The following is a 14,775-nucleotide window of genomic DNA, read 5'->3' on the forward strand; positions in this document are numbered from 1 at the left end:
GACCAAAAAGGAAAGGGGAACAAAACCACCAAAGGGATGGCTCACATGGCCCAAAATCAAGCCTCGAGGAAGAAAGGGAAAAAGGTGACTATTGAAAACTTTTATGGTGGAAGTACCCAAGGAAAAGAAGAGAATGAGGAGGAAATCAAAAAAAAAAAAATCAGAACATGCCTCCCAAAATGGAAACTATCAACAAGCTCTGGAAGATATCAAACGGGAACTTACCCAAAAGATGGAAACCTGGAAAGAAAAAAATGGGAGAAAGAGATCAGCAGTTTGACAGATAAGACTGCTCAATTGGAAAAAGAGCTCAAAGAATCCAATAGAAGGGCAGACAAAGCTGAAAAGCAAAACCAGTCCCTAATGACCAGAATTAAGCAATTCAAAGAAAGTGAGATCATAAAACAGCAAGAATCAATAAAGCAAAGCCAAAAAATTAATGAATTAGAAGAAAACATAAACTATCTCACTGAAAAGGTCACAGACTTGGAAAACAGGAAGAAGAGACAACTTCCAAATTATCGGCCTCCCAGAAAAACCAGAGATAAACAATAAACTCGATGTTATTCTACAGGAGATTATAAAAGAAAATTGCCCACACATTCTGGAGCAAGGGGCAAAATAGAAATAGAACACCCTCTATACTAAATCCCCAAAAGACAACCCCTAGGAATGTAATTGCCAAATTCAAGAGCTTCCAAGAAAAGGAGAAAATCCTACAAGAATCCAAGAACAGGAGCTTCAGATATAGAGGGGCTCCCATAATCATCACAAATGACTTAGCAGCTACACACTAAGAGACTGCAAAGCATGGAACACGATATTTAGAAAGGCAAGAGAGCTGGGACTCCAAACAAGAATCAACTACCCAGCTAAGCTGACTATATACTTCCAAAGGAAAGTATGGGCATTCAACAAAATAGAAGATTTCCAAGCATTTGAACTGAATAATATCCTAGTTGGTTTTATACCAATTACAGATGTGTGTGTTTGTGTGTGTGTGTGTCAGTGTGTGTAACACAAAGTAACTATTCTGTTGGAGTGAGATATCCTGGATATAGAGGTAGAGAAAGAAAAGAAAGATAGTGAAAGTACTAAGTAAGTAATATTTATAAAGCACTCTAAGATCTAAAAAACTTTTTCATGCATTATTTCACAATAATCCTGTGAGGTAGACATGATTATTATCTGCTACCTAACTTTTGATCTCATCATTCAACTCACATAAGCTCTCTGAAGTTACCAATGATATCTTTATTAACAGATCTAATAACCACTTCTCAGTTCATGTCCTTCTTAACCTCTCTATAATATGACAATAATTATTACTTTCCCTTCCTGAATACTCTCCCATCTTTGGTTTTTATTGACTCTGAACTCTTGGTTCTCCTCCCCATCTAACCTCTCTTTGTATCATTTGTTACTTCGTCTGTGTTACTGCAAACAACTGGGTTTCCCACAAAGTTCTATCCAGGTCTGTCTTCTCTTTTGAAAATATACTTCATCACTCTATTATCTCATTAGCTTCCATAGGTTTGAATATCCTCTCTATACAGATCATTCCCAGATATTTATGTCTAGCCCTAACCTCTCTCCAGAGCTCCACACACACTGCCTGTTGAACATTTCAAACTAGATATTGTATTAGTGTCTTAAAGTCAACAGATCCTTTTCTTTCTCTCCCCACTATCTCTTTTTCTGAACTTGCTTATAATCAAAGGAATAATCATCTTTCCAATAACCTAATTTTTCAGGTTCATTGTCATGTCCTATCACTCTCTTGCTCATCCCACATAAGGACTCAGTTGTAAAATCTTTTCATTTTTGTCTCTATAAAATCTCTCATATATATTCCCCTTTTTCTATTCATAGGATCAACACCCACCTTCAATCCTTAATCATCTATTTTTTGGACTTCTGCCAATTCTTTTTAATTAATCTCCCTGTCTCAAAGTTTCTCCCCACTAATCTATTCTCCAACTGATTGCTAAAGTGATTGTCCTTCTAATCCCTGACTTAATAAATCCTAGTGGCTTCCTATTGCTTCCAGAAACAGTCTTTTGTTTGGCACCTAAAGCTCTTTAATATCTGACACCTTCTTACTTTTCTAATCTTCTTACATTCTACTCCCTTCTATACAATTTTGACATATTGGTATATTTGTTGTTCTTTTAAGGTAATATTTCACCTAAATACAGTTCTCTTCACTAGCTGTTTTCAGTGACTAGAATACTTTCTCTCCCAACTTCTAACTCATATAATCCATAGCTTATTTTAATAGTAGCCTCAAGAGCAACCTCCACCAGGAATACTAATACATTGAACTTCTCATGCCATCACTTATAAATTACTTTCTCTATATTCAGTATTTTTCTCATATGTTGTCTCACCTATAAGAATAAGAACCACCTGAGAACAGGGACTGTTTTATAATCTTTCCTCTTTATTCCCATACCTAAGACAATTCTTGACATGTAGAAATTGCATAATGAATATTTATTTATTATTATTTCTATTTTACATATGGAGAAACTGAGTCATAGTGTCATAGTGAGTCATAGTTAAGTGTCTTGCCCAGAATCATATGGTTAATAAGTTTTGGGGGCAGAATTTGAATTTAGGTCTTTTTAATGCAGAGTCTAATACTCTATTTTAAAAAAAAAACCACACTTATTTACCTAAGAAACTATTTGTTTTTATCTGCCATAAATAGCTATCATGGAGCTGGGCACAAAGGACTAAAAGTGATAAATTTAGGGGTTTTTGAAGGAAATATAAATTTAGTTGGTCGCCAGGGATTAATTCAAATCCCAATGAAAATACTCAAGTCAGTTTGGGAATTTTATGGTGATTTAATTAATATAGAGGGAAGGAATTAAGAAGAAGAGAGAGGGAAAAGGGTATATGGTTTCTCTGGCCTAGCCTGAGCCAAGGGGAGTTCAGAGACCTTCCAGCCACAAGGCCTCCTCCGAGATGAGGGGCCTCCTAGGAGGATGGTATTTTTAGGTAAGGTAAAGGAAAAAAAAAGGAATCAGCCTAAACTCTGAGAGAGCTCAGGGAAGACACCTCACCTGAACAACGCTACTAAGCTTCTCCCAGTATTGTATCAAGGATGCTCACCTCCAAACCCGGACAATAGCTGTAGCCACGCCAAGATGCCAAGATGCCCAGCACCACTGCCACCAGCCACCTCTCCACCAAATTAGACCTGAAAGAGGAAGTGACATGAAATATATAGACCTTTTTTTATATCACTTCCTGAGTCTCACATGTACCAATGGTAGCTTAAGCTTGACTTAAGATAGTCCAGGGGTCTGTCAGTTGTTTCTGATTTATCATTTGCTAGCACATGTCTTTCATAGACCATCCTTCTCAACACTTAATCCTTAGGTAGGGTGTAGACATTCGTGTTTTGTTAGACTAGCAGGGTGGAGTAAATCTAAAGTTCATAGTACTCAGTAAAGAATTATAGTTTTCAGAGTGGTAAAGAATATTAATGAATACTAAATACATAGCATTATGTTGAAAATATTCTGATATTGCAAAAAATGGTCATGTTTTAAAAGGTGATTCATATTTACAAAATTTATAGATTAATTTACTCCAATGGTTTTAAAGCATCAAAAGATTCTCTTAAATAGCAGCTCCCCTCCTTTATTTTAAATGATCCAATAATTCAATGGTAAAAGAATTCCATATGTTGACAAGAATAATAGTTTCTCGGTGCCTTTTATTCTTTATAGCTTTTATTCATCTTTTATACTAGATTCTCTATGGAGGGTCTAACATGCTGACTCATGACTCCTTTTGCTTGTTTTTTTTTTAATATATATCTCAAAGGTAGTCATAAAACATATAGATTGTCTACATATAATCTTTCATTTTTTTTACTATAAGCATAGTTTATCTCATTTCCAGTCACAGATGTCATCTAAGAAGTTCCTAATCTTGAATTCAAGTTTTCCTTGATACCACGCTGCATACAGACAATTTTGTTTACATGCCACCTTCTTTTGACTCTGAAAGATCTGGGATTATAATGGAAATGTAACACAATATATTTCAATCACAGAATCTCAGAGTTATGAGAGAAGAAATCAGAGATCATCTTGTCTAAACTATATGTCAACAAATTTCCACTCTATAACATACCTGGGAAAATGTCATTCATCTTTTGCTTGATGATTTCAAGTGGGGAGAAACCCACCATTGATCAAGACAGTCCATTTTCCCTTCAGACAGTTCACTTAGGAAGTTTACATTACTCCAAGCAAAAATTTGTCAGATGTCCACGCTTTGCTCCTAGTTCTGCTCTCTAAATGGAAACAGAAAAACCCAACCCTTCTTCCATATATTTGAAGATAATTCTCATGATTCCTTACCACCATTCTCTTCTGCAGGCACAAGAATGTTCAAATTCCTTCAATATGTTATCTTGTGTTATGATTTATATTATATGATATGTTATGTCTGTAGTCAATCACCATTGAGTAGAGTCTCCAGTTCCTATATGCCCTTTTGAAAATATGGCACCAAAAATGTATACATTATTCCAGATGTTGGGCCAGGTCAGAGAATAATAGTACTATTGCCTTAATACCAAACACTATTTTTTAATATACCTTAACAACATATTACCTTTCTCAGCTACCAAGTCAAACTGTTGACTCTTATTAATTTCACTAGTCACTAAAATGTCCAGATCATTTTCAGCCAAGCAGTTGTCTATGGGAAAGCATTATCCCCAGCTTCTAATAGCTGACAGATCTTCTGATTATCATTACACTATCAAATCTGTCTTAGAATCTGTATGACCTACTAAGAAACTATTTTATATTAGATTTGGTGTTTTTTTCCCCCCTGGGTTTAATTTTTTTTTTCTTATTTTGAAGGACAAGTTTTTTTTTTAATCTTGTAATTGATAAATTAATGAGATAATTCTGCCATGCCTCATTCTTTGTGGAGCCATTTTTTATTCCAGTATTTTATACCACTTCCTTTTTCTAGATTTTCACTAACTATCCCTTTAATAATGTGTTCCAGAATACGAAGTCAAAGTGAAGTTCCTGGTCCCTAGTGTGCTAACTCTTTTATCTTCTCTTTTTTGAAAATGAGGAGTATATTTATTCTTCTCTATTAATTCTGAGCTAACTCTTCAGACTTCTATGACTTTTCGGAATTCATTGACAGTGTTGAAGTTATCATAGCATGGCATTTTTTTCAGTACCCTAGGATGCATTTTGTCTATGTGTCTCTGTACTTTAAATAATCAAGAACAACTGGTTGTTCCCTTACTTATTCTTTCCTTAACTTGGGTATCAACTCCCTACTTATTATTTTATTCTGTTTTTCTTGCCTAAAGATTATACTTTTTGACAAAGAAAATAAAAACAGATATTAAGAAGCCGACTTCTCTTCTACAAGTATTAATATTTTCCCATACATCCAAGCAGTGGGTGGTACAGAAAATAAGATTGTAAATGTGGAGTCAGAATTATGTGAGTTCAAATTTAGCCTCAGATATTTAGTAGCTGTGAAACCTTAGGAAAGCCACTTATCTTTTGTCTGTCTCAGTTTCATCTGTAAGATGGAAATAAAAAAATCTACCTCCCATAAGATTGTTGTGAAAATAAATGAGATATTTGCAAACAATTTTGCAATCTTAAGGAACTTCAAAAATGTTAGTTATTTTTATCTTTGATCCTCCTCTATTCACTGATAATACTAATCAAAACTAAGTCTTTTTGGTAATATGTTGCTTTTCTTATCAGCCTCTGGGCATTAGCATTCCTGACACAATTCTTATAGGACTATCACATGCTTGTTTTCATTTTCTAGTCCCTGCCTTTCTATTTTCTATAGCCAGCTTTTTTTTTTTATTTATGTCAAAGAGCTCCCTACGTGTTCACATCCAACTATTTGTTCAATGCTCCCTAGTCCTTTTAGATAAAATAATTCTTCTTTGTGATTTCATATGTTCTTTCTTTCTTTGCCACCTCTCCGGAGTTAACATTCTACTGCAGAATTTTAGGCCATGGAAACCTATGTATCCAAAGTTCTGAAATCTTTCTCCAAATAAAAAATAAATATTAGACAATTCCTTGCTTTCTTCTCTTCCATTATGAATTCTATATGGAGCATTTTTTCCCCTCCAAAGTTCTTGACAGATATCAGGATTCCTTTCTGCCATCTTCAATTCATCTTCCTTCTTTTTTTTCAAAATAAAACCAATCTTCCTCCAGTAACCAAAGCTGGGGGTAAAGTGAAATATTTCATTTAAAATATTCAATTTACACAACTTTCATGATGCTTACCAATTCAATTCATATCTATAAAGATAGAATTTCCCTCAAATGTTACAGATTAACCTTAAACAAAATATTCCATATACCCAAGGATTCTATTTCTCCTATAGAAATATATAAATGTCAGTCATCTATAAGAAGCAACTTTTTATTTTTCTAATACAAACACTAATCACTTGAAACTTGTTTTTCCTCATGATATCAAAAATACAATTTTCTTACAATAACCTTGTTTCTGTTTTAATTTATGTTATTGTTAATCAACAGAATTAGGTCATCTATGGTTGTCCTCTCAGTCATTCTATGAATTGGTGAATCAACTCATTACAAGATTATATCTAGTTTTATGATATAATATATAATGATTTCTATAATGTAGTGGACTGACGATGTATTTATTATGTGTTGAATTTCACTATCTTTTTTAGCAAGAATAAATTTGGCAGTTCTTTTGGATATATGTTTCAATAATTTTTCTCATTTTTTTCTTGATATTTCAGTGAAATCCTCTTTTAGGGAAAGGAAACAAAGCCAGTTAGGAAAACTTAGATTAAGATAGCTTATTCCCTACTTCAACCTCTATTTTCTGGATCTTCTTCTTTAGGAAATCTTCTACTTAAATTCTATGACTACGCCCTTCATTGCATTTCCCTTTAGATGCCTGAATCTGAAATATCTATATGCCTCATGTTAATTTTGGTTAATTACTCTCTTTTCTTAATACCCCAGGGCTTATGAATTTAGGTGGCAAATCTTTGAAAGTCAGGAATCATTTTTTCCTCCTATTTCAAACAAATTACATATAATTTGCTGACTTCAGAAAGATCAATCAATGATAACATTGGTAATTAAAAATATGATTGCAGGGTATAACTGATGGTCAATGTTTCAAATATATGTTAATATGTTATTAGTATACAATACTAATACAAATAGTACAGATGTTATTATATAACCATTTGACATTTGTCTTAAGGCTTTGACCTGAAATTGAGTAATAATTTTTTTTTTTAAATTGAAAGAACTGGGAATATTTTGCCTGAAAAAGGAGAAAAGTAGAGAGGATCCTGTGAGCTATTCTTAAGTATCTGAAGGAATGACATATGGGAGAAGCAATACATATATTTTGTTTGATTCTACATGGTAATACTGGGGATAATGGAAAGATGTTGAAGTAAGGTATATTTTGGTTCAATGAAAACAAAAACTACCAACATTTAGAGTTTCTAAAAGGAAAATAATTTGGGAAAGTGGTGGATATTCTCTCACTGGAAGTCTTCCAATGTACGCTTAATGACCACTTTATAGGGAAGACAGAAAAAGGGATTCTTTTTCAATTATGGATTGGACTAGACAAATTCTGAGATCTCTTCCTGATCTGTGTTTCTTTTAACTGATCCCTTCTCCTAGATTTCTTTTCCTCCATATAAATCAATATAAATATTCTGTCAGTTTATCTAACAAGAATTTTGTAGAATTATACCTTTTCATTCCTGTTGCTTAATACTTCGTTCAAGAAGTAGATAGTTCAAGCCTGATAAATATCTTGATGTCCTTCAGTATTCCTCATTTATCCATCTTATCAAGTATAAACCGCAACCTCTTGATTATTTCAGCAGCAACCATTCCAATCTTCTAAATCTCAGGGATATCAATGATGCTAGCTTTGCTACTTTGTCTTAAAACTTCAAATATTTCAAGGACTGGCATTTGGATATTGCATAGATTTTTTCTGAGTAACTCTGGAGAACACAAAAACGTAAAATTCCAAGAAAATAAATATTGATTCAATGTAGAAATGAAATGTGCAATCTCATAGATAAATTCACATCCTTAGAATAAAGTATTTAGCCACTTGTCATGCGTGATAATTATGAATTAGATAATTTGCCTTAAAAACCCTTCAAAAGGGGGCAGCTGGGTAGCTCAGTGGATTGAGAACCAGTCCTAGGGATGGGAGGTCCTAGGTTCAAATCTGGCTTCAGCGACTTTCCAGCTGTGTGACCCTGGGCAAGTCACTTGACCCCCATTGCCTAGCCCTTACCACTCTTCTGCCTTGGAGCCAATACACAGTATTGACTCCAAGACGGAAGGTAAGGGTTTAAAAAAAAAAAAAACCTTCAAAATCCATTCAAATGCTAAAATTCTGACTTCCAATTACTTACTGCCTCAGTATATACAAAATCCTACATTCTCATTATCTTTTCACAATAGGCAGTATTTTGTCTTTACTTTACTGGGCTCTGATAGATGAGCTTACACACTGTATCTTGCCTGGAGCCAGGGATCTGCATCACCTCTTGGTCACTTTTAAATCAGATTGTTGTATAAGCACATACACCATCTTCTTCTCCATCCTTATATGCTATTTCACCTTTAGATGCTATTTGAGGATGGGGGTTGTTTGGCTTGCTCTAATTTGTATTCCTGGTACTTAATATAATGCTGTGCAAATTAGTGTTTAATTTTTTTTTCCATTCATTCATCTCCTGCTATATATGTCCACACTCACAGCTTTTCTTTTCCAGACTGCTAAACTTATTTCTTGTCCTCAAAGGGGAAGTAGGGAAAAGAATAAGCACTTACATAGTGCCTTCTATGGCACTAAGCTAAATACTTGACAAATATTATTCTAAGTACCATCCTTCCATCTTGTTGTACTTTGATCTGAAAGTACATCTTGGACTTTCTATTTAGCACTTAACGTTCTGTCTCTTCCCCTCAAACTGATTTTACTTCCTACCTAATTTGTGCCCCTCAATTTTTTTTTCTTGCTATCACTCCACTCTAAAAATTCCCTCTACAAATCCTTCCCAAATTAATCTAGCTTTATTAAATCCTTTCACTTTTGTAGAATGCTGTTGTTATATGAGCACCTCATCAGAGAAAACTGTTTTCCATCTTTTCTTGTTATCCTCATTGTCTGTCACATGGAAAATGTCTAACAAATGGTTGATGAATTATTGATAAAGAGGTAGAAACTACAACAGAGTTAAAAACAAGGTAATTCCTTTGCAAGAGAAGCATATAGTTGGGAAAAGGAAACTCAAAGGCATTGAATAGTATAAGGACATTAATAATATAATCACAAAATATGAAATTATATATAAATGAATTTTAAATGTAGGTCTCAAAGGAAAGAGTTTTTTTTTATTTTTAATACATTTTCTGTTGATTAATAAGCAATTAAACAATAAACATTTATTAAAAGTCTACTGTATGCCAGACACTGTGCTAAGTGCTATGGACAGAAAAAGAATAAAAGTTAGTCTGTTCTGCAGGAGTTTATAATCTATAGAGTAGACAATAAGTAAAAAAGTATTCACAAAGAAACTTTTATATAGAATAAATAGGAGACCAGTGACAGAAGGAAGAGGAAGGTGTGACTCAGTGGTTATGAGTCCTGGACCTGGAATCAGGAAGATCTGAATTCAAATCCAGCCTCAGATACTTCCCAGCTATATAACATTGGGGAAGTCATTTAACCTCTGATTATCTGATGAAAACATCCATTGGATTCAATGGGGAGGAAATGGCAAACTACTAAAGTACCCTTGCCAAAACAAAAACAACAACAAAAGCAAAAACATGGATAGTTCTATTTCTTCGGGTCATGAAAAGTCAGACACGACAATGACTGAACAACAAAACACATAGGGAAGGCACTGGCATTAATAGATGAGCCATACTTCATGTAAGGTTTTAGTTGAGACTTAAGGACACCAGGGAGATCACTACTCAGAGAAGAGGAGAGAGAACATTTCAGACATGGAGTACAGAAAGAGAAAATGATTGGAGCTGAAATGTCTTGTTAATAGAACAGCTAGTAGTCAAGAGCCACAAGTTCTCATCTGTTATCAGCCTTATCTCTTTATATATAATATATTTGGTTGAAACTTAGACTTTTTGAATTCACCCAAAAAACATCAGACTTTTAATCTCTGATATGTAATAATGATATATCACCAAGCAACCCCAATTTGTAGTTTTCTAAGCAATCACTTCATTTTGTTTTTTGTAACTGATAATTTCCATTTAGGAAAGCACTTGATTGGGGTTGCTCTGGGACCACGAATGTGACAAGTGTCCAAACCATTTCCTCTTTTCTGATTAACACCTAATAATAACCACATCCTTATCTTGAGTCCTTCCATGGAAAATTCTACTTGAAAATTTAACACAATTGCTTATGAAAATATTTCCTGAGGTTCCTAGAGTTGGAATGTCAATTCTACAAAGGAAAGTGGCTTAGAAAACAGGCACATGTCCAAAAGTTTTCATAAGGAAGTGGTACCTCCTTTTTTTCATTGCTAAAGGAAATTCAAGTGATTCTTTCCAGTGAAATCCCAAAGCAATATAATATTATGTATTTCTTTCTTAGGGGGATATAGACTGTCATTTATGCTTCTGGTTAGAAAACTGTCAGTGTGGTAGACATCCTGATTCCTGAGCTCTAAAAACAGTTCCTTTGAGTGAAGAGAAACACCTGAGTGTGTGGAAAATCGTGCAGCTATTCTTTTACTTACTACACCAAATCTGTTTGTTTGATGTCATGTAAATCAGTGACAAACATCTTCCTATTGTTAAAATTTACCTTTTAGTTTGTTTCAAAGGCTTCATATAGAGATCACATCTTAGAAATTCTACAAAGGAGAAAACTATCCTAAAAGAAATTTAAACCATAGTTGTAAATGCCTTTTTGTCATGGCTTGGACCCAGATTAATTAAAATGTTGTGAAGGATCTCTATGGAGGGTGTACCCTCCATGAGACTCTTCAGAAAAGACTAGGGTTGATTTCAGTAATTAACATCTTTTGGGTTCTACCTCCTTGGCTAGCACTGGAGTGTCAAAGTCAAAATGAAATGGGGACCACCAATCCTTATACAAACATTCCTGCAAGCTGCATGTTGGTTTAGTTTTAAAATAGAATAATATCCATATTTTATTGTATTTCCATATATTTGAGGGTTGGGGTTTTATGTTTTATTTTTATTTTTAATGGAATTTACTCCCATGTATGTTAGCCTCTCCCTAACCTCCCCATACCATAGAAAGCATCACCTGACAAAAAGATATTCCATTTCTTTTATTATTTCCCAATTGCATTTTAATCTTGTTCAGGTTATACTTGTAAGCATTTGGGGTCGTGTATTTAATAGCACTGACTTATCACAGCCCTGGAAAAAAGGTGCTTAATTAATATTTTAAGAATATTTAGCATTAAGCTAAAGACTTTATGGAAAAACAACAACTATAGTAAAATCTTAGTTTGTTGATTTGCTATCAAGGATATCTCCTATGAGACCCCTGCTCCTTTAGTGATCTTGTTGGTACCAAGTATAATGCAGTCTCCCTCAGTAATTGCCTCAAGTTTTGAGTGATGCCAGCTGAGCTTAGTGCAAGGCAGGAATGAGAAGTAAATATTATTTTCACCTCTATTCAGAGGGCCTCAAGTGAGATAGCAAGTAAATGTTAGACAATATTTTTAAATGGTTTTCATTAGACATGGGAATTGATATTTGTGTGGAGATCATAGAACACATGTGGTAACTTCTGAAATAACAAATACTATTGAATTGCATCTTAAAACTTCTTTAAGCTGGAGAATCAGATGATAGCAACACTGTTTAAAACCCTCTTGCTGTATAATCAGAAACCTGTGAAACAAAGAGGTTAAGGTACTACCCAAGGGCCACGCATATGTTAAATGTCATTATCAAGATGCATCTTATTAACATTTTTGGTCAATTTTCCAAACTCTTAATTTTTTCTTACTCTAAAATAACCTCAGCAAAAAATTTTATGGTTTCCTCTAAGAAGTCACACTGCAGTTTACAGTACAGTGGAGGTAAAAGCTAACTAAAACCATTGCATTAATTGTTGACTTTGTAGCTTTCTCTCTTGGTGCTATTTACAATTGTCTCCCCCTACATGCACATATCCACCCTCAGTAAAATATTCTAGGTACAGCTTTGCCAGTAGGACTACATAAAAAATTAAAAATAGCCCTGCCACATATTCGTAGATTCCCCTAATGGCTTATTATATCTATTGGCCATTAATTTCTTCTTGAAATCATCTCTATAATTCTTCTTGTGCTATCTTTTCTGAGCAAGCTTTTCTCTAAATTTCATCCATTCATTAGGGAGGTAGGAGGCTGGTGTGTCCCCCAGGGTTGTTTCTTAAACCTCTTCAGCTGTGTTCCATTGCTCAAGGTTGCTTAGGGGGATCCCTAAAGCATTTCCTCCAGATTATGATTACCCTATTTTAGTTCAGTACATAATAGTTGCTGTATTATCCATCAGTCATCCATTCTTCATCTGTGTCCACCCAAAATAGTTGCTGTAACAGAATTCAGTTTGATGCTCCCTGATTGACTGTTTCAGGACTTCACAGTTGATGATATTGTCTCTCCAGTCAATACATGATCAAATATTTATTGTACACTTATTATATGTCAGGAGCTGTGCCACTTTAGCTTTGAATTGTGGAATGCCTCTTTGATACTCTACTAAGAGCCTCAGTTTAATCAGCTTCTAAAATAACCAAGAAAGTATGGTCGATTGTTTGGGAAATAGTAAATTGTATAAATGGTGCATGCGAACCTGGATCATCTACTGAGTCACTATGATAAATATAATTGAAAGACTTGGAGACTGGAGCCTTGGAAGAGGGAAAGGAAGACTGGTGCTACCTTTTGTAATGAGTGAAGAAAATGTATTTTCAATTTTTTGCTGTTATAAGAGTATCTAAGGAGGGGAGCTAGTCATTCTATTTCCATTTAGAATGGCACAGAGTAAGAATGATTTTGGTAGACAAATGGATACAAAATACTTATAGATGTTGTCTCATTCTATAGACTGTAAGCACTTTGAGGGCAGAGACTTTTTCATTTTGCATCTCCAATTATTCTTTGTTACTGTTTTTTGCAATTTGTTTTTCAGTCATGTCCAAATCCTTCTGACCCCATTTGGAGTTTTCTTGACAAAAACAGTGGACAAGTTTGCCATTCTCTTCTCCAGCTCATTTGATAGTTCATTCTAAAACTGATATAAACAGAGTAAAGTGACTTGCCAAGGGTCGCACATGCTAGTAAGTGTCTAAGACCAGATTTGAACTCAAATCTTCCTGAACCCAGGCCTGACCCTCCATCTACTGCACCACCTAACTGCCTATATCTCTAGTGCTTGGCACACAACAAATGCCCATTTATTGATTATTTTGACAACTATGTGAAGGATAGATTAGAGAGAGGAGACATTACAGGGAGCCACCCAAGTTGATTGAGTGAGAAGTAACATGGTTAGATATGCACCTTAGGAAAATTAATTTGAGAGCTGAGTGGAAGACGACCTGGGGTGAAGAGAGATACTTGAGGGTTGAGACCAGTCAGCATACTATAGCAATACTTCAGGCATGAGATGAAGAGAGACAGCAACCAAATGGTGGCAACATCAGAGAAGGGAGCATTTGCAAGTCATTTTATGGAGGCGAAATCTATAGGACTTGGCAAAATATTGGATATGGAAGTGAGATGCTGAGGATGACACTTGGCCTTCCATCCTGAGTGCCTAGGAAGATAGTGATACCCTCCATACACAACAAAGAATTTTGAAAGAGACAATTGGGAGAGGAGGAAGAGATAACTTTGAATATTTGAACTTGAAAAATCTATAAGCATCCATTTGGGGATTTCTAATAGGGAGGTGGAGGTGTAAGTGTGGAGGTCATGAGAGGAATTAGGGCTGGTTAAGAAGATGCTAACTGAAACCACATGAACAGGTGAGATTAAGTAAAACGGTATAAAGAGAGAAGAGAAATGGGCCCAGAATAAGAGAAGGTCCAGAACTAGAGGAGAAACCCTGGGACAAGAAAAAAATGTTCAGGATAGAAAAATACAGGAAGTTGAAGATCCAGAAAAGTTTTAAGAGATAGAAATGATCTTCAGAAAGTTCATGTTAGATGGAGTCACACACACACACACACACACACACACACACACACACACACACTTCCAAAAAGGAGTTTGCATCGTATTGAATAATGGCAAACAGTGGTCCCAAAGTGACAATCAATTCATCAACCCTTCCTCCTGGATCTTTTAAGAAAGAGTGGGATTAGGAGCAACAGTCTCCATTGTGGAGGAATATAAGAGAACTGATGCTATTAGGAGACAAGTAAATTTCCACAAAGTGAAAGGAAGAAAGCAATATTCAAAGCAAAGTTGGACATTAACAGGGGGCTCATTGATAATAGAACAGAAGTCCTGGCGAACAGTGAAACAGTTTAGAAGGACAAAAAAAGAGTACACAGTGTTATAACATAATTAAACTGTATAAACTGTATAAATAGTATATACACTGTGGGCTTTGTATTCTTGGCAATTTAACTATGTGTAAACTATACATAAGAATATAGGTGGAGATAGTAAATGATTAAGTATAAGATAGTAATTGTGATACACAGTAA

General features: G+C 34.8%; 1 long non-coding RNA gene across 1 annotated transcript in view; it reads right to left on the reverse strand.

Annotated features, from left to right (window-relative positions):
* The window catches only part of LOC103105178 (uncharacterized), a 33,613-nt gene that overhangs the window by 7,750 nt on the left and 11,088 nt on the right, over nt 1-14,775 (reverse strand). The window contains exons 2-4 of the long non-coding RNA XR_461802.3: nt 7,789-8,047; nt 4,153-6,251; nt 3,121-3,208 (exon numbers count right to left, since the gene is read on the reverse strand). This is a non-coding gene — a long non-coding RNA (uncharacterized LOC103105178). The remainder of the gene's footprint in view (nt 1-3,120; nt 3,209-4,152; nt 6,252-7,788; nt 8,048-14,775) is intronic.

This window comes from Monodelphis domestica, chromosome 2, assembly GCF_027887165.1.
Source record: "Monodelphis domestica isolate mMonDom1 chromosome 2, mMonDom1.pri, whole genome shotgun sequence".
NCBI classification, from domain to species: Eukaryota; Metazoa; Chordata; class Mammalia; order Didelphimorphia; family Didelphidae; genus Monodelphis; species Monodelphis domestica.